Raw genomic sequence first — 22799 nt, 5'->3', positions numbered from 1 at the left:
TTTTAAGCCAAGGGACTCTGTTGCTCATGCACCAAGAGCCATCCGATCTGTGGCTGCATTGTCAAAGGCTTCAGGCGTGGGAAGTGGAAGCAGCAGCAGCAGAATCTGAAGCAGAAGAGTTCATCTCCATATGAATGCTCAAAAACTTCCAGTAGAAAGTGACCTCAGCAGATGGAAGCAGACACACTGGGAACCATTTTCAACTCTTCCAACATACTTCTGAACACAACCATAGGAACAGAGCCCTGGTAAATCCTTGTTAAAGCACAATGGTAGCTACATCACAAGTATGATTGCTTCAGTAAGAGCAAGAACAAGCAGCAAGACACCTCTCTTTGACAGGAGACATGGAAGGCTTCTTCTGAGGTTGTATATACAATATTCAAGAGGATGGATCCAGAATCTTCCCAAGAACTACGGCAAGAAACATGGAAAGCATTCTATCACTTTAAATCTGAACTGATGCCAGTTCAGCCTTGCCATTCACCAATGATACATATCTCTGGAAAGAAACATGATAATTGACAGCTTATTGGAACACTATCCATTTTCTCCCTGAGAAACTCCACTGCAACTAAGTCACCCCTATATTTATCACAGCAAGAAGCAGCATCTTGTATCTTGAAAGATTTCCATGCCAAGGCCAGGTTGCCAGCATCATTTATTATGCCTGAATGCCTTAAGAGACAGAAGTCACAAACATGACAATTTAATTCTCGTTCGCTTTGGGAATGGCTGAATGCACCAGCCTGGCTCTCCTGTTTGGGCAAACGATGACTCTTTCTGCTTCCAATTCAGCCTTAGCTCCTCCTCTTTCTATTAAAGGACTTGACTTCAGAAAAATTTTGTTTCCTGTATCTGCAACCAGAAGGCAAGCCAAAGTATATATGGCTGAGCTTCCCGTAATAGGAGAACGGGTACAGAAATTTCGTTTCACTGCATGGTATTTGGATCAATCTCTGGATCTTTAGCTTGTACATTCAGTGAGTCACTGATGTTTGGTGAGGGCCCATCAATGCTTTCCAGAAAACGCCTTTGGTTGAAGATGTAAACTCCATTTGATCCCAAGTCTTTTTTAATGCATGACTCTGAACCAAAGGACCTTGCTTATTTCTGCTCGTCTGACTTCTGGAAGTCAGTAGGGCAACTGCTCTGGAAAAAATGGAACCTGAGAAGTAAGGACGAAACCTCCTCAGAGAAAAAGACAAAATCACTGTCACTTGGAGTACAAGAGATTAAATGAAAATTTCTTCAGTTCTGGTTCCACCTCCCTTTGCAAAGCTTGTTAAAACATGCTCCCTTTGCGTCTGCATTTTCTTTGATTCAGACCAGACGATGTAACATGGGGACTAATCATTACAGAGCACCTGGGATTTCTGAGATTTCTGAGATTTCATTTGGCTTAGAAAGGTAGAAAGACAACCTGCAAAACTGTCAGTTGTCAGGGCTGTTACATTTCCTCTTATAACCCGGGGAATACAGCTACTTCCCTGAAATCTTGAACGAGGTAATGATTACCGTGAGCTTTCCTTTGTCACTCAGACTTAACCCAAAGTAGCCTTCAGGAATGCATGCTTCTTGTGAATGCAGCCAACTTTCAGGAATATGTGAATGACCAAAAGGCACAGGAGAAAACTAGGAATGTCAACACATTGTTTCTCTGCCTTGGAACAGTTTCTTCTCATTCAGGAAGAGGCTATGTCCTGTAAACATGAATTTAAAATTATGAATCCACTCCTGGCCATTAGATACATCAAAACTGCTACATACTTAACTCCAATTTCCTTGTTTATTTCCCCTCACTCACTTAACTCTACTGTCAATTTCTGTTTAAACCATAAAACTGACACTTTGTATTCCCACCATCACAGGTCCCTTGGAGTTTACACTGATGTCAAAACCAAGGTTCCTCCCCTTTCTATGACTTTAAGCTCATAACCCTCCATTAAACTAGCTGATTAGCTGATTCTGCCCAGCAGAGGACTTGGTCTCCTGTCTTTTTCTACTGCTTAACAGAATTGGTACTTCAATTATCAGCACATCCTCATGGGCTGATGGAATCTCCCTGTACGGTCAGAACAAGTACTTACGGTTTAGGAACCAGAAGAATTTATTGGGCATCAACACACAGGAATTGCCACAGCAGCAATAGACACAATGCTTCCTCACTCATTTATCCATCTTCAGCTGAAACTGAGCTTCCAAGAGCAAAGAAAAAAAGTCAAAACAAAATGAAGAGTGAGATGGAATCCGTCCTCTCAGTGACAACCAGCCAGATGTCAGGTGTCCAACCCACAGAGCCTGACCAAGGACAAAGTGGTCATTCTCTATTAGCTGCGGTGGGATGTTGGGAATTTTGAGCAGATGTTAATAGGATGAGTACATCCTAGTTGTACAGTCTCAGAATGATAATGCCTGTGAATACCAAAAACATATTGATCTTCTGAAGTGCATAGTTAGAACATCTAATAGCTCTAGAGAGAGCAAGAGAAACACTCAAGGGAAAAAGGAAGAAAAAAAAAGCTGCTTTAAGATTGGATATTTTATCTGTCGAATCTCTGGGGCACACAGGGTATGTTAAAATGCTACAACCCAGACACGCATCGAAGTGTGCCAAGAATGAACACTTAGTACATGAGAATCAAAGAATGAATTTACAGAACTGTGAGACTAACAGGTTTAAACCATTTCTTCGAGGTATGTTAGAACCAGGAAGAACCTAAAGATGAAAAATAATCCTCACTGTGCTGCCCTGGTGGAGCAGAACTGTATGGGGAGGGAAAAAAAAAAAAAAAAAAGAAGAACCAGTTATGCAGAGAATACAGATGCTGTTCAGAAGAAAATCAAAGGGAAATTCTTTCTATTTTAATAACCTCCTCTGTTATTAGTAATGCAGATCAGGACTTTGTTCTAAAAGGAAATCTAATTTCTAACCTACAGTTTCTTTTTCAAGTGCAAGACATTTGAAAGCTTTTTTAAACAAGGGCTATATAACTGGAAAAATTAATTCATTCTCCTCGCTTTGATATCTGTTTAGATCAGCATTACACACACTGTCAGAAGGGAAATGATGTCCTCTGCTCTGCACCAGAGGGCCAAACAGTCTGACAGTGTAAGCTCTCTGCTCCATGGTACTGATCCAGTTTGTTTTCTCCATCTCACAGAACAGAGCTCGCTGAAGAAGGTTGAGACTGCAGGATGCCAGGCCTGCAGATTACCAGCTTATTCAGAGGTGTTTTCCATTTCTATTAGCTATACATCAGACTAAGCTGCACTAACAGAAAGATCACTGTAAAGCTGGCTCTCAGCAGTGCCACCATAGGAGCATATCATAACTGTAAGAACTCCGGTCAATAGCATTACATATCCACCGAACCACTAAGGACATTAAGCAAACACTTTGAAGAGCTGAGAAGAGATTCCAGTTGTCCTGAGCTTCCCATTCTCTGACCGCAAAACCACGCTCTCATATCAAATGGGGAATGAAACTCGGGGGACATTTTAATCCTGCACCCCTGCTCTAATTAATAATCCTACTTTATCAATATTTGATGCAGCTGTTATTGTGTCTCCTCTCACCATTGTACTTTTCATACAATGCTCTGAATTATTCTGATCTGCAGCAGAGCAATAGCAATGCACTCCTTCCAGAAATCACGGCAGCTCCTTTCCTGGCACAGCGCCTTTCCAGAACTCCTTGCTTCGTGACTAGCCTGTGAGATCGGCAGCTATAGCATAAGCCAGCAGGTAACAATTTATGCAGAAAGGTATACTGACACACTCCTTAAGGACACCCCTGCTTCCTGGCCTGCTACATCACCATTATATGGAAAAAAATACATCATTTCCTGAAAACTGTACCAAGGCATAGATGCTGAGCGCACCAGAGGACAGTCGCTGTGTATACCAGCATGGAGAACCACAATTACTAAGGTACAAAAGCAACGACAAGAAGAAAAACTTAGTTTTTTTTTTTTCAAATTAAAGTGTTGAGGAGGAGGGGGTGGACTACCCCGTGCTAAACGTAACAGCAATGCCCATCCCTTGCCACAAAACCGTCGTTCAGGTCACACGAACCTATCCAACGAGTACATGATGAGCATGCTGCGGTGGTCCTGCTTCCACGGCGTTAGGGGAGTGCTGCTACCCGGCTGCTCACCACCCAGCTCCACAGGAGGGCTCCCTCTTGGCTCCGCCGGCATAACTGCAGCTGCGATACCTCCCCGAACAGATGCTGGTAACATGCTCGAGAATATTAACTCAGCCATTGAAAGTGCTTAAGCCGATGTGAATTGCTTCGGTAAAAGGCGGCTCAGGAACAATTACATACAACTACACGAGAGGTAAAACATTGCACAGCCCAGCTCTCGTGCTTTAAAATGCAGAAGCCTCTGTGAAAAATAAAACACATGCTCAAAATTCTCCATCAATGCAGAATCACTGGGATTCGTTCCTGCTGCTGAAGAATTGAGACGCGGGGAGAAGCAGCACAAACCCATGGATATAGAAAGGGCTTGTTCTGTAGGTTCTTTGGTCTCTCAATTTCTACATATTGTGCCTTTCATCTACAAGGCGTCTTATTTAAAATGAATAAGTGGAAGATAAAAAAAAAAAAAAAAAAAAAAAAAAAAAAGTAAAATAAACATTTAAGAGAAAAATAACCTTCTGATAGAAGAGAAGCACTTTGCTTGTGCATTTTTTTTTTTTGTGTTGCTTGGCTTGTTTCTCTACAGGACAACCACTCTCAAAGCAGAGTAGGGCCCAAAGCATGGCAGCCTACTGTAAGGTTCAGACTCCCCTGTTAGGCCACACGCTTCTCTAGTCCCAGCCTGCCATTGCACTGTGCCATGTTGGTATATAACATGCAAGTATCAGTCCATGAAAAAATAGGAGGGAGCAGAGAAGCAAATCTTCATCCCAATAAAAGGCTGCGCGTTAGTGGCCTCCCTGCCTGGAAAGCAGTTGCTATTTGCAGAAGAAAAACAGGAAAAAAGTACTTAGACATGCCCAACCGCCTGCCATTAGACATTAATCACAGAAGTATGGCATTCCTCTTCCCTAGTTCCCTAATGCAGTATCAGGATAAAGACCACAATTTGGACTCCCAGTAGTGAGGGCAAAAAGGAGAGAAAGAAGTGGGGTTGAAGGAAAAAGGAAACAAGTCACAAGCAAGTTTGGGACTCCAGATAATTACGTATTTTGTGTGTGTGTGCACGCGTGTGTATCCCCAACCAGTTCTGTCCTGAGGGTGTACAAACCTGTAACTCCACCACCTGGAAGAAAGCCCCCCCAGGTGCCAAAACCAGACAGGATTTCTTGTGCTGACATTCAGCATGGAGCCCAGAGCAGATTGAATTTCTGTGGAGGTCAAGGGGAAGGGCTGGAGTGCACAGAAATCACATCAAAAAGTTTGTGCAGCTTTAGCTTGCGGAACATAAAGGCAGAGATATTAAAATAGGAAAATTAAAAGAAAAGTAACAAAGAAATGTTGAGGTGTTCACAGGACAAGGGGTAGAAGTCAAAGGACCAGAAAAAGCCTGCTAGTTACTGAAGAGTCTTCTACACTTACCATCTGACTCAAAGGCCAGAGAAGTAATTAAAGATCCCTTGCAATTACAGCAGGCTTTGGTTCAGGCCCACAGAGACTACACTGCCAGGAAGCTCAATCCTTCCACATTGCAGCAGATCCTGACAAACATGAGACTGCCAAAGGCTGTAAAAATAACTAAGAGACAGAGTAAGGCCTGAATAAGCCTCGTTCAATGCATTAGAACTACCAGATAATGTAAACTTTGTGGGAACTTTTAATCTCATCTGTTCTGTCTCTAGAGAAAAGACATGGTTGCATTTATTTTTTTCACAGTAATTATACAAGCACAGTACAGCAAACAGATGGAGGTGTCATAAGCAAAGTGTGAAAAAGGAAAGGAAAAAAAAAAAGAAAAAAGTGAGAGTCCCACTGCTGGAGATTATCATGCTGTGAAGTCTTGCTTGCAATGATCTGTCAGGAAAATGGCTCAGCTCCCCCAGGTCGGGACAAGCAATAGGATAAGCCTAAATCCTTAACCTCAGAGGGAAGATGTCCTGGGATGGACTGGTTTGCCACTCCAGAAAGTGGGGCACAGCACAGCACAGCACGGCACGGCACAGCACAGGGCTGGCCAGGCCAATGGCCAGCCAGCCAAAAAAAAACAACCGTGGAAAGCACAGAAATGAAAACGTCCTCTAAGTGGAAGGAACTAAATAACTGATGTTATCAGCACATAATGGGAAGCTTTAATGATAACCACATGGCCTATAAAGACTATGGATCTGCACCACAAAGTGCAGAATCAAGTTTTAACTGAGCAGTACAGAGGGACACACTGGGTTATCTATTAAACACATGACAAGATGCTACAACTGAGTCTGTCTGCAGGATGTCCTTTACTAACGCCACTGTGAACGGTCACTTGATCAACTACAGAACACTTCTGCCATGCAGTATAAAAGGACATTAAGTTTTCAATTCTGCTTTTGAATTACGTTTCAGGTATTGATTTTACCTCATGCTCAACATAACTGATGTTTTCTTCATAGTTACAGCCTAATCTTCTGGTGCTCAGAGCAGAGAAGCAGCATTTGCCACATCTTCATCAAGTGTCTGAAGAGTTTTTGTTTGTTTAAACAGACTGATCTCTGAACAGATCTTCCCAATGCTAGTTTATCCCCAATCCCAGCAGCCAAAACAAACCAAAATATTTGGCAATACTGCATTGTTCAAAGAAAGGAGGCTTTTTTGTTCATAGGTGTCTGAGTGGGTTGTGAAAACAGAGACATCAGTCACTCAAAATAGTCTGTATCCGATCACTTTGCTTGATGGTGATTAAATATAGGAAATGTTACTTGTCCAATGTTTGAAACAAAAGGCCCAGGGCACCTAAAAATGCTTTCCTTAAAGAGCCCTGCTCCCAGCCCAGCCCACTGAGTCCTGTAACAGGATCAGTCACAAACCTCTGCTCCAAAGGAAAGAGAACAGAACAGAAAGGAAGTGAGGAGGTTCAAGAGGCAGGACTCTTTGTTCCTCTTCATTTCACATGTAAGCCACTCTTCGTTGCAGACCGCTGTGAGACAACAGATGTTACACACTCATCTACTCCCTAGATGCTGTTCCTAGGAGGGGTGCTAGTCTAAGTGGTTCAGTGCAGGGTTTTTTACCGTTTCTGCAAGATCTTTACACTTCGAGTGGAAAAAAAAGTTAGGTTTTTTTCCTAGCTTTGAAAATGCTGGACTTTGGATGGTTCCCATTCTTCAACATTCTACAGGAACAGGCAAAGCAAAGCACAGACACGGCCAACACCATCGCTGCCTTACCAAGTAATTTAAATACACACGAGTAAGTGCTGCCTTATAGTCCTTTAATTATGCATCGCGTCTGAATTATGTATTGAACAGAGGGCACACAGGAATTCTGCTGGAAAAAAACAGCCCTGTGCAGCAATGCCTCCTCACCCAGGGTAAGACAGGAAAATGCCCTACGACGGGTTTGCCCTGGCTGACCAGGCTGCTGCCGTTCCCAGGGACGATCTGTGTACCCGTCCTCACTGCAAGTAATTGACTGCAGCCCTCTCAGAAGAAAACACTTTGCTGGTGAGCAAAAACTTCCTCCTGTATCCCGCTGTACTCTTATTTAGCCCAAATTCTGTTCAAGAATAACCTAACATGTAAGCACTTTACACCTATAAGCCTACAAGGCCTAACCTGTTCACCACTCTAGCAGCCTCTCTACAGTAGATGCGAAGTGTTTAAATACAGAATACACACTGTGTTTTTCACATCAGGCAGTGGTTTTACAACATATGCCAAACCCCAGAACTGTTCAGATTATTTTGGGACTTGCTCTAATCAGTAGTTTTACTATTCTGTTGAAAAGCATGACTGCTCTTGCTATTCTAATTCAATATTTACATCTCTGCCATTTTCTGTGAAGGACAGAAATGAATCAGCTCTCATAACGTTCATATAATCTAGTTCTACTGTCACGTGGAAACAAAAGGTTTTTTTTTCTTTTTCTTTTTTTTTTTCCAGTGTTGTCATGTCAGCATCACACGCAGTGGTGCTAACACCTACATTAATCACTGTATCAAGTTCTGCCTAGAATGAATCTGTAAGTACCATACACATACACAAATGATCCCTTCAGTATAAAAGCTCCCATCTCTGGTCTATCCTTAATCCCATCCCCTTCTTTCCATTTCTTCTGTTTTTCATAGATAAACGATTAACCCTCTGAGCGTTTTACAGGTTGATCTCTCCTCGTCCATTTCATCAGACAGCAGCCAGAAGCATTCTCCCCACCCTGCTGCTTCTCTAGATTAGGTCTGTACCCTGCACTGAGCAAAATACTGAATGCTGCTCCCCCAGCACAAGTTTGAAGCAGAAAACAGCAGCTGTCAGAGTCACGCATGCAGGCTGGTGTTTGCTTTGCGCTGAGAAAAACTTCTGAAACTTCAGGTCTACTTTTGCTTAAAGAATCTGCTTTTGTCTTCCTTCCCCTTAGCACGATGCCCTTCTTCCCTTGAAACCAGGGCCATGCTGGCAGGCTGAGCAGCGCAGCCCTGCTGCCAGGCCTCCTCCGGCTGGGGCCAATGCCGGGCAGTGATACCCCGCTGCCACTTGGTGGCAGAGGTTGGATACCATCAGCACGTTCCTGGTTCCCAGGAATGCATCGTGCATGCTTATTCTCTGCTCAAGGTGACTCTGAAGATAATTTCTTGCCGCCGCATTAATTACTATCCATATTTATAGACAAATTAAAGATTCAAACAAACATTTATTCAATTAATCACTTCGAGTTGTAGTAGAATAAACCGTATTAGCTCGGGGGTTCGTGATAATTTAACACATCCATTTTCTGCCTCCTCTCTGCGGCAGCACGTCTCACACGAGTTAAAACATCAAACACCAGCAGCTATCTTTGTACAAGAAAGAGCATTAGAAGTTCTGAACCACCAAACTGTTTGCTGCAAGTCACAATGAACAGAAAATGGATTTCCTGCAGTTATGGAATTAAGCTTGTTCCACACCCTCTTCCAAAAACATCGTGTCTAATCTTTAAGCCTTTAGCAGATAATTCGATTGCTATTTTACTGAGAGCAATTGTAAGCACAGTGTATGTTCCTAACTGTGATTCCTTTCACAATGTGAATAAACAGTATTCTCCAACCAGATGCTGCTGTCAGCCTCATGAGACCTAGCTCATCATTCCACATGTGAGGAAGCTGCATATTTTATTATACATATGCTGCAAAAGTTTTTGATTCTATGGCCACAACCTTCTTTCCCTTGAGAGGAGCAACCCCATGACTGCAGTGGTTTTGCCCAACACAGGAGCAAGGGAGCAAGTCAAGGGACCTACCTGAATTTACATGACTGAATTTACATTTCCTTTTCTGCATCTGTGTTTTCCCCTTCTTGTTTCAGAATCTTTTTGAAACCATCACAACATTGCGAACTGATAAATGCACACAGCAATAACTACCCACCTGATCTACAAGCGACAGGGAGCAGACAAATTCACCTTTGCAGGACTTTTACAGAAGGACCAAGCTGAACCCGGAGCTGAGTTTATGCCTAACTTTGGCCACAGGACTTTCTGCTCCCTACACATTTGGGACCCCGGCGTTTACTCCTCTCTACCCAAGTCTCCAACTCCACAATAATTCCAGTGGCAGTCAGAGAAAGTTACACACACGGTTCCAGAACATCCCTGCTGACAAGCTGCAAGCCAGAACGCTTCCAACTGGACGGTATTTAGCAGAGCAGGATTAGGAAAAAGGCTTTTCAAGGCCAAGTCACTTCTGTCAACTGTTTTTTTTTTTTCTGACAGGAATCTTTGTACAGATTGTACAAGTTGAAGTTCAGGACAGAGTTTATAAACCACAGGCATTTAACCTCAGAAATAAATAACTCAGCCTCCTGAATAATGATAATTTCACCTAACCATAGCTGTTACTGTTTGTTTAGTCCACACAAACAAACTCTAATCTAGAAACACTGACATAATTAAAGATCATCTCAGTATAAACCATTTCATAAAACTTTAATTAAACTTCATCTAGCTGACTTACCAGGTTAGCCAAGCTGGCTCTGTGTATACCAGCTGCACTTCATCAAATAGGAGTGCTCTATTTACAAAGCATGCATTAATCCAAATATTCGGGGCCTCTTCTGACACACTAAATGGTTGCTGAGAAAAGGAGCATGAAAACACCAAGATGTTTTGATACTGGTAACTTTCAGGCTCTAGAATAATTATTGCTGCTACTGAAGATGTGTTAGCTTTCCATGAAGAAATAAATATGAGCTAACATACAGAGCAGACTAACTGTGTACATGTAGGAGAGAAACCAACTCTTCTGCACAATTCACAAATTCGCAATGGGAGTAGTTACTGCAGGGATCAAACATGCCATCTACCAAACTTCCAGTAATTCAAAATGATGTCACTTGGAACATTATTACATAATACAATAAATCCAGGATTTGCTGAATTGCTGCAAGCCTTTCTTTTGGAAAAGCTCAGGTGAGAACACAAATCTGCACGGAGGAGTTCCCAGGTAATAAAACATATGTTTCCTATTCATATGGCTCTTAGCACCAGGGTATCCAAGCTCTTAACTTATGATGCCAACAGCATTGGCCTCTGCATCCATCCAAAGCCTCTCTAGCTTCTTCCTACAACAGATCTGTATCTTCACAACATTTTCAGAAGATGCCCATATGTATCCCACACCAGTTGCACCCGGTCAACCAAAGAGCTTTTCCAGTCTCTGCTACACCCCTCATAAAATCCCTTCATTCTACCCCGAGGATTCCAGTCTGGCAATGCAGTTTGGACTATTTACCTTACTCAAACCTTGTGCATTCTTCCGCCTTTCATATATGTAAGCACTGACGTTTCACTAATGCACCTTTTGATTTGCATTTCTCCCATGTTTCTGCTAGACCAGACACATGCAGCATGCTACACAGCTTTAAAAAAAAGCACGTAAATATCCTTAGAATGGCTCAACAGCGTAACAGACCGTATGTGGCCCTGGAACACGGGCTGTGCTCATTGTACTGCTACCTGCTGAGCACAGCCGCCAGCATTCAGAGCACTGTAAAAGGCGCATTACTGTAACAATGACAAAGACAGTGAGCACTACTTGTACAGTGTCTAAATGAGCGATACAGGCTGGCATTTGGAGACTGACAGTTCAGGTATTTTGTGTTTTAACCAAATTTCAATCACCATTCAAACAATAAAATGCTTGAACGAATCAGTTGTTCCTGAGGAAGCAGAGTATGATTTCAAGCCCTTTTGCAGAAAGCACACCTGGGTGTCTCTGAAGACCAGCATGATGACAAGCCTTCTGCAAAGAAAACTGGAGAAGATCAAACTGTACTTGCTTAGAAATCGTTCTACCTTTACAGGATTTGAACTATACTTAGACTGCTGATGCCCTGTTAGAACGGAGACAGAAGCAGAGTTACAGAGAGAACAAAGCAGCTTTCAGGGGAGGGCATCACTCACAAACTGAAGAAACAGGTCACAGTGGGCAAACTGCTGGTACCGGTTCTATCCAAGTTTTAGACTACTGCAGAATTATATGTATTTGTAGGATCTTTGATTATATTTATAAATAAATATTTAAAATATATATATTAAAAAACCAGCCCGTGTTATGTACTTCTACTCTTTCCCTTTAAATTTTCCACAGGACGTTGGTTTTTTTAGCTGCCAATTCTGTGACCTTGCTGGAAGTCACCAAGCCAGAGATCAATTAGTGAGTACAGAATAGAGAAGCAGCATTGACTGCATTCTGCCTGTCCCTTGGGAAGAACAGCTATGCTTCAGGGTAAAAGCAGCACAAACCTGGAAGATTGTTATCCAGTGGGAGTGCTGATACTCAGGCTGGTTACTAACTGCAGGATGCAAAATGGAGGACGGAAAGGATACAGGAAAATCTCCTCTTTCCTTTGTCTTCCCCATTTACAATTTTCCAGTAATTTAAGAACAGTTTAATTTTACATACAGTGAATTCTTGTTACACTAAATATCTACAGCAAATACACCATGCTGGTTTCAAGCTATGAGTGTTTGTTAGTGCCCCATAGGAAATTATCCTTTAAAATATTTTCTGCTTTTCACACATCTCACTTAATCACTTAGCAAACTTGTGATTAGTTAGTCTGTAAAGATTAATTGTGAATATGCAAAAATAAATTAAAAGAAATCTTTACTGAATCTCAGAAAAGTTTTCCTGGGTTTTATTAGCAAAGGGAGAGTAACATTATCAGTAACATTTAAGCATGATCAAAATTGCTAAGATTCAACGGTGGACTGTCCTATAGCTGTATTCCCAGTATTACATGAACTCCAGCTCTTTAGTATTTAAATCAGTACATAAATATTTCACATAGAACTTAGCCTGCGATAAGCCACTTGCCTTGTTACTACACTGTTACAGCTTGCCTGAATTTGCAGGCAGCTATCATGCGATTTGTGTTATCCACTGTTCTGTGCAGCCCCTCAGAAGGAACCTGAGAGATCAATAGCCCTTAAATAAGTAATCAGAAGAGCTAAAATCATGTAGGTTATCAAATAGCAAGTGGGATAAATAAAAAGTCACAGCTCCACGAACATCTGTGTATAATAGGATTTTTACATTCATTTGTTGAGTTAAATGATAGACACTGCACACGGAAGTGTAAGAGGCAGAACTGACAAACCAGAACCCAGAATAGGAAAAAAAAAAGGATAACAACACATATCTACATCAAAGGTACTTGGTACTTTAACTGGGGGAAAAAAAAAAAAAAAGAAGATATAACGAAAGCCTTCATTCTCCCAGTCTAATGCAAGACAATCTGAAATTGAGGACTTGGAATCTATCTTCTAATCACAGAATGGGTTGGGTTGGAAGGGACCTTTACAACCATCTGGTTCCACCTTCCACTAGCCCAGGCTGCCCCCAGCCCCATCCAGCTTGGCCTTGAGCCCTGCCAGGGACGGGGCCTCCCCAGCTCCTCGGGGCAAATCTGAGCCATGGAGCAAAGACCACGTGCAGCACGAGGCACTTCTACACTCACAGATGTGCTGCACTAACAATGAGAAAATGAATGTAAAATACACTCTAGTGAAAATACAGCAGTATATCTGTTTGGATGTCTCAGGTTTAATCTATTTTATGACATCTACCCTACTCCAGCACATTGCCCTGTCATACCTAGAGGAGGTACCTGCCCCACTGCCTTACCCCGTTACAGAGACAGCTTGTCTGACTTTAAAGTCCTTTACTGTCTTCCCTCAAGGAGGCCTCCAACCTGCAGTCTCTTCAGCCTCAGCAGGGAAATTGGTCTTCTACATTTTTAAACATTTCATTCACTTATTTCCACATTCTTACACAGTAACTCCACCTTCCACATCTGTACAGGCTCCTGCTTCCTCAAAATGGCTTAGGAGAAGAAAAAGTTTCCTACCCATATCCGGTTGGAAGACTCTAAATTACAGCTGATTAGACTGCTGAGACTAATGACCTGACCGCTTTAGGCTTGCATTTGGGCAGGTAAACCCTGGGAGCTTCTTTGCTGCTGTGTGATCGTCATGAGGGTATCTGCCCTACCAAACACTTTGGGCTGCCCCGAGGATCATCTTTACAGACTGGGCTCAACTTTCCCTTAATGGGGAAATCTGATACACTTCAAAATTGATGATCAGCATTTCCATCTACATAACTCATATGACGCAGACATACAAATCTTCCTGCTGCTCCAGCAGCACACACAACTCGTTCGCTAGTAAAGGCTTACTGAAATCTCCAGCTACTGCGTACTCTACATCTAGACAACACCTCAGGATATCAATCGAAGTTTACGAAATTTTGAAGTACACACCTAATGTCTGGAAGATGACCCGTACCTGTTGCAGATCTCTCTCCATTTATCACTTTATATGATAATACCAGGTAGTTAAGCAGCAGCATTTTGGGTAAATATTCTCAAACACTGACAGGCTGCTTCTAGTTTATACAACACAAGGAACACATCACAACATCATGAAAAAGGTAAAACATTATAAGGTATGTCTTCTCCCATGATTCTAGTTAGAGAGAGATACATATATATATGTATATATCAATACTCATTTGTCAGATCTAGGTTTTGGTGTACAGGACCACATCTGTTTGCTCCAAAGTTTTACTACTCAAGGATGAATAAACATCAGGAACTGTCCTGTCCCCATGCTGAGCTCCTGGATCTGGACAGCACTCCATTCAGGAAATACTCGCACCAGCTTCAGCAAGGCCAGGATTTTATGCCAAGGGAATTTTATGCCTGTGAACATTTTCCAAATGCTATTGAATTCTTGTTGTAGTCTCACAAATTTTTTAATGATGTTGTAAAACTACTGCATTATAACCACAGTCCTCATTACAGCAAGACTTTTAGACTGGATTTTTGAGCATGGTTCAAAGCTTTTTATTTTTGTCTGACTACTCTTATTCCTAAGAATTCTCCTCTTTCTGTTGATGAAAATGAATCTTGGTAAAAGCTTTTTTCTTCTGCTTTGTTTCTTATTATGACTGTATCGCCAGCTGCACTCACACAAACTCTGACTCTGGCTCTAGGCTTCAGGGTCATTGATGGACACTCAGCTATTGCTTTCATCAAAAAATACAGACTGCTATAGACAAAAACAGATATGGGGAGAAGAAAACATGCAGTCACAAAACAAAAGAGAAAAAAAAAAAAAGCACTGAAAACAAAAACCTTTTGTACCAGAAACAGATTGAAAACGGAAAGAAAATTAGCATTTAAGAATGAAAAAGCCTATTCAGTGTTGACGTTACATACAACACCCGCGGAGATGGAAGCTGGGTTTATTTTTGATAGCAGTACAAACATTAAAGATAAGCCACAAGCATTTAGAAAAATATGGGCGCAGTAGAAAGGCTCACGTGACGATAGATATTTTGCTTTTAATCTTGACCTGGAAAACCTCCTCTGTGACAGGGTCTCTTTACAGTGGAGGCACGGTCCTGCCCAGTTACTCTGACTTAGTGATAAAAAGGCCACCCAGGGTGTTGCTACTCTGGGATGATGGCAGGTTTTCTGTCCTAAACTTCAAAGATAAAGGAAAACAAAACCAAGAACAATGTAATATATCAAACTGAGACCCTTCACCGAACTGCTGTCTTCCTTTCTCTTGTCCAATCACATTCCTCCCTGAAAGTCATTACCCTGACAACTGTATAACCATTTCTCTAGAAAGACACAAATTTTCCTCCGAATGTACATCAAAATATTTATCTGTGCACACAACAGGTGAAAGCACTTCCTTTCATGATAAAAGACAAATGTTAGAAGTCAGATCATATAACAACACCCCATTTCCCAAGGGAGAGATGCTAAGGATCAGGAGACTTCAGATGATTACTGCCTCACCTTTATCAGAAATTTTAATTAAATGCTCATTTAAGGTTGTTACATGTTTTCTGTTTTCCCCTGAAGGTCCACAATTGTTGTACGAGTGATGTCAAACGCCAGTAACTACTGCTCCTTCTCACTTGCCTCTCAGTAGGGACTGACACCATACTATCAGCAAGAATTTAAGTTCTACCAACTTGCAGAAACACTTTGAGACAAGAATCAAAATTACTTTTTTTTCCTCCACACTGACCTATGTTCACACGTGACAACATATGCAAGTGATAAGCAATACTGCAACAGTCCTAAAAAATTCTCTTTCCCCTCTTGGGGGACGCTACAGGTATTTAAAAAAAAAAAAGTATTAAGTTAACTCCATAGCTTTAATTTCTCAGGAAACACACCTGGAATACCTGCCACAACAAAACAACCTCAGCAGAAAAGACGTCTGCATAAGCATGCTCAGTTTCAAAGCCAGCTGTTCACTGCTCTGCGTTTTGTCATGAGCACCAGTGGAAAGTTGGAGTTACAGGCTCAGCAGCTGCCAGGGGGTGGTGAGGGAACAAGGGGACTGACGGCAGCACAGCCCGCAGAACCGGCTAGATGTTGGGATGCCCAAGACTAGCTACACTGCGCCGTGTCCTAAACAGCATCTATAAAGACAAGATGAAAGCACTTTTGGTTCAGGAAGCTGCTGATGTGCAGGTTCACTATAGACAACTTCACCTGGGCTGGTTCTAGCCAAAGAAAGGAGTAAGGGATGCAGTGATGGGGGCAGACCAAAGGGACTGATATGCTGAGTGCTGGTACAGAGCTCAGAAATTCACTTGTTAATAGGAGGAGCACTACATCACAACACTCTGCAAAGCTAAGACATTAAACAAAGACGTGGAGTCAGAAGATTAACAGGTAGAGTAGCACAGACTGGAATATGCACCTTTTTTTTTTTAACCTAGACCTTTGTTGTTTTTAATAATTGATACAAAATAGCAAATGACTCACTAATTGCACTTCTAAATTGTAACCCAACCTGGAATCAATCACACATGGCATAGCTTCTGTTCTTATTTGAAGCTAAATCCACCTCAGCGCATGCAGTAGTCTCTAATAATTGCATTAGTCATAACCTGAAAGTGTTTCCCACTTACTTGGTTCCAGTTCTGCTTGCTTTTCAGGCTGATCCTCATCCCTATCGCTAAAAAGATCTCTGAAATGTAACCCCACAGAGCCTGCTCTGGGACCTGAAGAGCACTGTGGCACATTTCACTGTATGATTTCTCCCCTCGGAGTCTAATTTTCCTCCAGTACAATTTTATCTCCTTTGCTTCCAGTCCAAAGTCAAACAACTAAACAACTATTGTTCAGGATTACACAAAATACTAGTGAGTAATCTGTCAAACTCTTAGTAATGACTTAGGTACACAAAGAATCAGATTCACGCATACTGTCATTTGTTTTGCAGCATAGATTTGAGATTTTTAAGTAGCCTCTACCCCAGAAAGTCATCTGTTTGATTCTCTCCCTTCTTCTGAGATGCTGGTTTTTCCCTTCCCGCACTCCGGACCACAACCACAAATTGACTACACGGGTACTGAGCTTTTGATTTTAATGCAGATTTGCAGAAATATTGGTTTTAATATCTGCACAGTTGCCCTACAAAGATAGGGACTTTGTTTTATGTTTACCTTTCATGACTACTGCTTTAATCCACTCTCCATCTACTTCATGTTGCTTACATTACAACCCTTTAACCTTCACCTTCTGCTCTTTTATTTTTTTTCCTGTAGAAGCCAGATGACATCATGACTTTCCACTTTGTTTCCTGTATCCTTTGGCATTCTACTTCCCTTCGTTACTTTTCTCCTTACTACCAAATATACAAGATGTAACAAAGCTCTAGACATTGTTTTACATTATATGGAATTGTTTCTGACTTCATTCCTATCATTAAAGACGAGCTGCTTTGTCAAACTTCAGTATTTTCTTCAAAATACTTTGCAGTTGCAAACCATCATCTTAACTTATCACCTGTCTAAATCCAAGTCTCCTGTGTGGAAAGTATTCAGACACTGCCAAACTTCAAAGCATGCAAACGGTCACATTAAATGTCATTACTCCCACTGAAATTAAAGTTAAGCACATGAAATTATTTGGTTTTATAGGTTAAAAAGATGTAAAGTCAAACAAGTTCGTTTTCAAATTCTCTGTTGTTTTTGTTTGTTGTTTTTTTTTTTAGTTCTTAGAACCTGAAGAAACTAATTGCACATATAAAGAGTTTTTTGTTTTTTGTTTTTTGTTTTTTTTCATGAAGATTTCTAAAATATATGCCTCAAACAGCTTTTTTTTTTTTTTTTCCAATTCAAAGTCTGTCCTCAGATACTTTTGCACAAATCCCATTAACTTTGGTACATATGTCTGAAGGCAGAATTTGAAACCTGTAAAGAACTGGGTCACTGGACAATGGCAAGTCTCAAACAGAGATTTCTTTTCTGTTTTATAACAAGAGAATGCCTCTTCCCTCAGGCACTGTGTGAACATGCCCATTTGTCTGTAAACAATACCAGACACTTGAAAATTGATAGGTTACATTTCATCCTTGCTCACGTAGGATTTTTCTCTTTGCTATAGCTAATAGCCATTTAGTCCTCAATGTAGCATTTGTAGCTGATGCTGGATCATCCAAGTACACCGTCCCATGGGGCTGCCTCACAGGATCTCAGTGCCTGGTTCATTCCAAGCTTAAAATCAGTAACTATCAACAGCTTCTTGCAAAGAGTTCCTCTGTTATTCTGGCTTTTGTTTGGTTGTTTTCGGTCCCCATGAGAACTGTTGGTCATATATACCAACCCCTTCCTTTCCTCTATTTTTTATTTAATACTGGTAATAAAATTATCAGATGTACAGAATGCAACATAACCACATATGAGATCTGCAAGCTGTAAAATCAGTCTTGGCATGGATATTTTTACAAGCTAATTCTATATTAAATGTCTCTGAAATAAATAGAAGAGTTCAGTCACTTACTCTGTGTGCTCTACATTAACATCTCAGATCGGTATGTTTTTCCATATAACTGGTTATAACCCATTATATACTTGTCACAGTACAAAATCTACACAGCACAAGTCAGACCACCCTCAGCTAGTCTGACCATTCAGGAGAAAGAAGAAATCGCTGTGCAGTACTCAGGTTGTGAGTTTCCTTTCCATACTCAGCTTGGAAGTCTAACCCAGACTACATGAGTTGGGCGTGTTACCTCTGGCAAAGTGCTTCAGCTCATTTTTTGTCTCTGTGTCTCTACAGCCTTTGTGATTCCCTCAGTTGTTTAGGGGATGCTGGGAAAATTCAAAAATACCAGATAATGTTCAAGCATCCCCTTGACACCACAGCCTTGCAAAGAAGCCTACAAACTATCAGCGGTTCAGTTTGAACAAGCTAGGCCTCCCACTACATGTAAAGTTATTCATGCACGTGTGTTTTCTACTTCTCTTTAGAATGAACGTTACTGCTTATCTTCAGCACTGCAGAATTCCAAAAACTACCGCCTTTTACCAAAGTTCCCTCACAGGCTGCTTTAGCACAGCATGTTGCACGTTGATTAGTTTGGCATGGCACTCCCCAGTCAATTGCCTTTCATCCCTGCAGCCTATGGTTTTGAAAAGTGTGAGAAATTATATTACATAGTACAATCGCCATGAACTAATATGTTCAAAGCTGAGCCTGAAAGGCACTTAAACTAGAAAACCTTGCAGAAATTTTGAAGCGCTCGCGCAAACAGCTCTGGAAACATTTGTCTCTTACATTGATCCTGGAGTGCCAAGTCTTGAGAGGAAAAAATAATATTTTTGCACAAATTATGGGTCAAATATCCTCATTTGAGGCACTCAAATGTAATGATATTGGCCATTTGAATGTTGAAGCAGAAGTACTGAGGTTCTTTGACACGCATACCAACAAACAAAAAAACCCAGACCCAATCTTCCCTCCTCATACCTAAAGGTTTCAGCATGCTAGCGCTGCTCTGAAGCGTTTGAAGCACATTACTGGAACTCTCTCTCTGACTTTGTGTTAGTGCCCGTGGCAGATGGAGCTCTAGAACCGTCAGATGTCTGGGGCTGGGAAGAATTACCACAGGGCAGCTGAAATCTAACTGGAACTGAGAACGTCAGCCTTTGTCTTGATTTCTAGAGGAGAAAGACGTGTATTACTGCACGCTGTATTCCTTGTGGTGCCCACCCTGCCCAGGCTCACCCACAAGTCCTGATTTTAACGGCCTGACAGCCGCTGCGGGATCCGTGTGGCGAGCAGCCCGCACGGTCACCCCGCTCCTCAGCGCAGCGCAGGCCGCTCCCTCCCACCGAGGGGCTGGGGAAGCGCCGGGGCCTCACCTCACACCTCACCCCGGGCCGGGCCCTGTCCGAGCCGAGCGGCCGGGCGGGGACGGGACGGGCACGGCCCGGGACCGGCCCTCACAGGAGCGCCCTGAGGCGGGGCCGCGGCGCCCCCGCTCTGAGGGGCCGTGGCCGCGGCTCCCCGCGCGCACCTGCGGCCGCCTCCGCCAGGCCCCGCCGCGCCGCTTGCGTACCCTGCGCACGGCACGCCGGCACCTACGCCACTTGCGCAACGGGAAGCCTCTCAGGTGCAGCGCCCGCCTCGGCGGCGTTACGGAGATTCCGTAAGGAACACTGCCCTCTTTGAGGGGCTTTACGCAAGCGGCGTACCGAGCTGCGGGCTCGGCCGCTCCCGCCTCGCACGGCCGCGGGAGCTCCCTGAGGCGCCGGGAGCGCTCCCCGCGGGCGGCGGCCGGGGCTAAGGCGGGGTACGCGGGGCGCGGTGGCCGCAGGTAGGGCCGGGCCGAGCACCTTTACGTCAGCCCCGCGAGGCCGCCGCGGTGAGGGGAGGGAGGGAGAGAGGGTGGGGAGGAGGAGCGGGCGGCCCGGCGGGGCTCCGCTACGCACTCTGCGCGGCGGCGCGGCATCCTTCTACGCCGGCGGCGTAAGGCTCCCTCTCAGGTGCAGGCAGGGGGCGGGCTCACGTTGCCCGGCAGCCGCAGCCTATGGGGGCGCGGGGCGCTGTCACGTGCCCGAGCCCCGCTCGCCGCTGCGGAGCCGGAGGAGCCGGACGGGGCCGGGCCGGGCCGGGGGCTGCGGCGGGGCCGGCGGCCGGCGGGGTGAGGGGGTGGGGGGGGAGCGGGGACGGGGGGGGACCGGTGGTGGGGGGGGGGGAGGGGGCTCGGTGCTACCCTGAGGGGAGGCGGGCGCCGGGCACCGCTCCGCCCACTGCACCGGGCACTGCGGGCAGCAGGCAAGGGCAGGACGGGGGCGGCGGGGCCGTTAGGGCCGGGGGGGGGCGGGGGGGGCGTGGGGACCGTTAGGACCGTTAGGACCGTTGGGACCGTTGGGGTGGGGGGGGGAGATGTGAGGGAAGGGGGGGTGCGGCCGCGCGCCCTGAGGGGCCGTTAGCGCGGGAGGGGGGGGGCTGGGGGCGGCGCGGGGCCAGCGGGGGGCGGGGGGGGGGAGCCCGGCCCCGGCCCCCCCCCGGTGCGTCCCCGGGGCCCCCCCCAGCGCCGCAGCCCCGCGGGGTGCGGGAGGAGCCGCCCGCGCCCTGCCCCGCGCTGGGGTTGGGGTCGGGTTGGGGTCGGGGTTTGTTACCTTTTATTCCCCTTCCTGGGTTCGCCCCGCGCCGGGGGCTGTGGAGCCGCTGCTTGGTGTGCAGGGGAGAAGTTCTGAGGCTGGGGATCCGCTGGAGGGTCCCCAGGGGGGGCAAAACGCCAGTTCTGTGTGGGGCTGGATGTGCCGCTGCCCGGCCAAAGGGCTCCCTGGTGATCCCATGGCGCTGTGCGATCCCAGAAAGGACGGGGAGAACGTCCTGCTCCAAAGAGCACAGAGCAGAGCGTTGGAAGGGCTGGTAAAATGGTGGAGTTGGGATGGGTCTGAATTTGCGTGGCTGTGTCCTACAGACCTTTCATTTTCCATACAAGGCTTAGGGTATTTCTTACAGAAGACTTAACGTTTCTGAGCATGGTTAAGGCGAGGGAAGACTGAGGTGCACGCTGCTGTCAGGTGGTCGTAACGTGACGTAAGGTGTTTCAGATCTCCAGTTCTAAAAAGTGCTTGCACCACTGGAACGTAAGTCAAAATAGTTGTGCTTACACAGCCGTGTGTCCTGGCAAGCATCTGAAACCCAGTAAAGGCAGAAAGTTAACCTCCCTTCCTTCACTCGTGCAGAATAATTTTCTGTTCTTGGAAAGAACAGGGAAGGAAGGACTCTGAAAACTTCGGTCTCACTGTGTTTTGGTTTTGAGGATGTGATGACCTCTCTTTGGGAGACCCAAAGGAAGCAACTGAGGAGGCAGAGAGGGCCTGGTGTTTGCAGCAAGGGAGTGAAGGTGGAAAAGTGCTGCCTGTGGTGGGGGACAGGGGGAGGCCTTGAAAATATCTGAGGGAAGGAGTAAGGCCAGGCTGTGTCCGTAGAGGTTGTACTGGTGTTTTCCTTTATAAGTGTGTGCTGGTTGCTTGCAGCCTCTCAGAAAGCAGAAGAGTTCTCCAAGAATTTGGATAGTCTGCCTCTTAGATGGGCCATCAAAAATGTGTAAAGGATGGGTTGAGGTTATTTCCTGCCAGTCTGGAGAAGAAGTAGTAGAAGGTCGTGTCAGCAAACGGGCTGGCTGTGACTTGTACTACGTTCCTGGTCATTTTTAGGAAGTTGGACTCTGGAAGTTCTTGGCGTGTGTCATTTTGTCTCTCTGGAACTTTCCAATCATTTTCTTCTGCTTCACATTAGTGTAGAATGAAGGAAGGAATGGGTAAAAGATTGGGCACGGATCGCTAATGGTCAGGTTTTAATATTTTGTTTTCTGTTTCTCATTATCTTGTCATTGATAGCACAAGTCTAGTGCTGTTTTCGCATTCCTCGTAGAATCTTTTGTTCTGGCAAAGTTTCTTACTCCTGTTTTATAAAAGGGCCGTTTGTCCACGCCGATCGCTATTATTGAACTATCGACAGTATTGTCGTCTCCTCCCAGAGGATGCTGAGGAAGCACCAGGTCTTGCTCCCAAGGGTTCACGGGCTAAATGGAAGGTAGGAATCTAGGACTGAATTTCTTGGAACCGGAGGAAGCTTCTACCTAGAAATACCCCTGTGTTTGGGTGAGCCCCAGCTGGTGACTGAAGGTTGCTGAGTCCAGCCTCGTGGCTTGTCCTAGAAGATGGAATTCCAGCTGCTTCTGGTTGCTGCTGCTGTAAAACCAATTGCAAGTGAGAAGAAGTGGTAGGCAAGTGGAAAGGTGTAACACAAGGTGGGCCTGGTGTGCAGATCCCTACAACAGAGGCTTGAGCTAGCTAAGC

At 44.4% G+C, this 22799-nt stretch overlaps 2 protein-coding genes across 8 annotated transcripts in view; one reads left to right on the top strand and one right to left on the bottom strand.

The window, feature by feature from the left end:
* Positions 1-19881, bottom strand: part of CRB2 (crumbs cell polarity complex component 2) — a 62597-nt gene extending 42716 nt beyond the window's left edge. The window contains exon 1 of the mRNA XM_082775497.1: positions 19842-19881. The gene's annotated coding sequence lies outside the window, so the exon portion shown is untranslated. The remainder of the gene's footprint in view (positions 1-19841) is intronic.
* Positions 19882-20546: 665 nt separating this feature from the next.
* The window catches only part of STRBP (spermatid perinuclear RNA binding protein), a 66899-nt gene continuing 64646 nt past the window's right edge, over positions 20547-22799 (top strand). For all 7 annotated transcript variants that reach the window (XR_014318808.1, XM_082775502.1, XM_082775499.1 and 4 more), the window contains exon 1: positions 20547-20623. The gene's annotated coding sequence lies outside the window, so the exon portion shown is untranslated. The remainder of the gene's footprint in view (positions 20624-22799) is intronic.

The sequence above is a fragment of the Aythya marila genome, assembly GCF_965140915.1.
Source record: "Aythya marila genome assembly, chromosome: 19".
NCBI classification, from domain to species: domain Eukaryota; kingdom Metazoa; phylum Chordata; class Aves; order Anseriformes; family Anatidae; genus Aythya; species Aythya marila.
This window is presented reverse-complemented; position numbering and strand designations above follow the sequence as displayed.